Raw genomic sequence first — 3,915 nt, 5'->3', positions numbered from 1 at the left:
TTAAGGAAGGAGTCCATGGGTTGCTTAAGGCTTAAGCATCCCAATTAGGGTTTCCTTGTTTGATAACCCTAATAGCTTCACTATTTAAAGATCCCTAGAGCACCAAAAACGTGGGCAAGTAATTCCTTAGGGTTTTGGACGGCTTTTGGGTGTCTCCTTCTCTTCTTTTCTTCATCCTCTTGCTCTTGGTGTTTGTGAGCCATTAGAGGAGTGACATTTGTGACTGTAAGCTTTCTAAAGTCAATACAAGAAGGAATTGAGATTGTTATTGCTATATAACAATCAAGGTATGATCTAAACCCTAATTCATATGTTATATTGATTAGATCTAGGGTTTTAAGTCTTGGATTAAAAGCATGTACAATAGAGAAACCTAGATCCAAGCTTTAGGGTTTGCATGAGCACATAGGATGTCTTTTGGCTAAAACCCATCAGTGGTATCAGAGCCTAGATTAGTTTCTATTGTATTCATGCATATTTGATCGAAATTAGCACTGAAAATCGAAATTTTTTGGGTTCCAAGTGTTTGACTTGCCGAGTCACTTGGTGCACTCGCCGAGTCAGGTGTACTCGACGAGTCAAAACGTCTGACAACTAATTTTCGCGATTTTCTTCCTGTTTTAGCTTTGGATAATTACCATAAACATAATTTTGTTATAAAATCCGAATTTTATCAATATTTGGTGATTATCCTTACCTAAATAGAAGATAATTGTCAAAATTTAGATAATCTCTTGTTTTATTAGATAAAATTTAATTATTTGTAATTTAGATTTGAATTATCTTGTGAAAAGTTTTCAATTTTTCCCCTTTAGGTTTTATAGTTTAAATTTGAACTTAATAGTTTTGTTTTGAAATTTAAATAGTTAAAACCCTAATGCTTTGAATAGTTTCAAAACTTGCCCTCAAGTTTTGGAATTTAAATTTTGATTAAAAAGTTTGATTTTGAAATATTTAAATTCTAAACCCCAATGTTTTGAAATGTTTCTAAACTTGCCCTCAAGTTTTGGAATTTAAAAGTTGATTAAAAGTTTAATTTAGAAATGTTAAATTCTAGAACCCTAGTATAGTTTTGATAAGTTCAAATCACACCCTTATGGTTTTATTAATTAATTAAGGTGTATAATTAAAAGAGATTTAATAAATCCATATAGTTTTGGTGTACAATTTAATTAAATTAAAAGTATAATTAGAACACCTAGTATTTTAAAAGTGTAAAATACACCCTATACTATATATAACATTAAAGGTCTAACATTATATATATGTATGAGTAAAAGTCAGTCTTACCGTTAGTAGGCCTCATTCACGAAGGTGGTCTATAAGGGGTGTTTAAGGAAATTGCCTATAAAATGGCGATTGAATGGGTATCCACTTTACCCACCGCACTCTTGACTAGTGGAGGGTCGTTAGCCGAACGGTTAAGATAGGACAAAACCTTCCATTATAAGTATAATGAATTATAAAAGTAACTAAATGTTTTCATAAAATTCCCAATCTTAGTTACTTTAGGAAAAAGTGAATTGATGCAATTCCATGAAATTACACTTTGTGCCCTTGCGAAGACGTTAGTGGAGCGCGTGTGGTTAACCGGCACACTAACTGGTTCTAAGCAAAGGTAACAAAGGCTGAATCAATGTTTGTCATAGTTCGGTGGAGCGTGTGTGGTTTACCGGCACATTGAATAGGTGAACGTAACATGTGAGGGCACCATGTAAGTTTGCATGGTTATTCACACCTGCTTTGTGATCCTCGACATCCCAGTCACAAACTAGAGGGGCATATCGAGATTTAAACATGCCATTGAAATGTTCAATGAATCTCAAAGGATCTAGGATTTTTCATAGATTTAAAACTTAAATTTCTTTTTCATTTTTAATGGTGGAAAATTAGTGAATCGTCATTCACTTACCTTCAAATGTTCTACAATTAGGGTTACGGCATCCCTCTCCCGAGTTGTAGAATATTGTGTTGGGTCATAGCCTTAGTATATCATTTGGGTGATTTACTAAGGACTCAATAAATCAACTAACTTGAATTCGTTTTCTTCCGTTTTGTAGATGTCAAAGTTCAACAACTATGGTCTTCCCAAATTCCGTGGAACAAGCATTCCACATGAAGATGATATTCCACGATTCGATCGAGGAACAAGAAATCATGCTTCACTTCCTCCTCCTCCTCCCGTTGTTCTCCCTAACCCACAAGATCAAAGAATTGAGAGGTTCAATGTCACTAAAGCCCTATTGGAAATGAAACATGAAGATGGTAAACCCGTGTGTGCCCACATTCTAGGAATGAAATCACACATCGATAGGTTGATAATGTTGGGTGCATCATTCCCAGATGAGTTGGCTATAGGTTGGGTTCTATAGTCACTCCCTGAATCATATAATGAGTTCAAAAGAAAGTATTATATGATGGATCATGATGCAAACCTCATTGACCTAACTTACACGCTCATTGCTGCTGAATCAGAAATGATTTGGCAAAGCAATGGAGCATATTTGTTGGGAAAGTCAATCGACCATGCTTCCGAGGACGTTCTAGGAGAACCGACCTGCGTTTGTTGCCAAAAGAAAGGGTGTTGGATACAAGTCTGCCCTAAGAGCCTGAAGAGCCCAGAAGATGGGAGAGTTAAAGAGTATGACTGTGCTTCAGGTAAACTCCACTATGTAACTCCATTAAGTTCCTATTCGTTGATTCTTAATACATAATGTGATAAGATTGCATTTGAATGTTTTGCAGGATCAGTGAAAAGAGAGGAAGCTTGATGAAAGAGCCAAGTGAGTCTAATCACGAAGAAATGGATCTTGATCGCATGAATTCAAAGATTAGATTTTGAGCTTAGAAAGTTATGATAGAATTGTTAGGAATATTTGACTAGATAGTTTTTCAGTTGATTTTGCATTGTAAGGACTAAATTTTTTCCGCTGCTTTTATGAATAAAATAAATTTTGGTTTGACTCATTTATTTATTTATTTCCTGCAATGAAATCCTTATGAAAAATTGATGTTCGCATATTTCTACATCGAATGGATGTGATTCTTAATTATGTTATTTGTGGAAAGGTCAAGAATTACCAAATAGGGAAAGTTTCTCATCAACCAAGTATCAAGTGGACAGAAACTTGGAGTCATGCAACAAGTATTGTATGATGAATGAGAAGTTTCATATTTGGAAATTAGACTAATTCGTTGACAAAATGTCAAGTAAAGGACTAGGAGATCAAGTATACAAGGTTTTGTGTTGATCAAGTCCACCACAAAATTAACAAAGATATTCGTCATGATTTACTAAGGTTAAGTAAATATGATTACACTTATGAGATTAAGTGTAATTCTTAGTCGATTTGAAAGAGTTTAAATCAATAGTAGAATGAATAAGAAGAATCAAGTAGGCAGAAAGATAAAAGTTTCTCCATTCTATGAAGAAGGGAGAGTACCTTTTATTATGTATTATGATAGGTCTTAATGATTAAGAACCATATCTCAATTAATCCTCTAAGTGAGTCTTAGTGCAATTGTATGTCTAAGAAGAGGAATCAAGAATTGAAGAAATGCTTAAATTAAGAAGCCAATCATACTTAAATCCAAAACAAGTCTTAGAGTTAAGATTGTGACATTGAGTGACAAATATTAGGAAGGTTGATAACATTCATCAAATGTGGAAAGTTGTGATGTCTTGGATAAGACAAAGACCAACTAAAACCAATTTTATGAAATGTTTTGTCTTGATAAAAGCTACACTAACTCTTGAATATTTGTTTGTCAAGAAATGTTTTATTGACAAAAGAATATTATATGTCAAGGAGTCAGTGGGAGTCTCAATGGTCTTGAAAGGTTTCAAGAACAAATCAAGAATAAATCTTATCGATCATCACTAGCACACGAGTAGAGGTTTACAACCTATCGTGT

This window comes from Lactuca sativa, chromosome 6, assembly GCF_002870075.4.
Source record: "Lactuca sativa cultivar Salinas chromosome 6, Lsat_Salinas_v11, whole genome shotgun sequence".
Lineage (NCBI taxonomy): Eukaryota > Viridiplantae > Streptophyta > Magnoliopsida > Asterales > Asteraceae > Lactuca > Lactuca sativa.
This window is presented reverse-complemented; position numbering follows the sequence as displayed.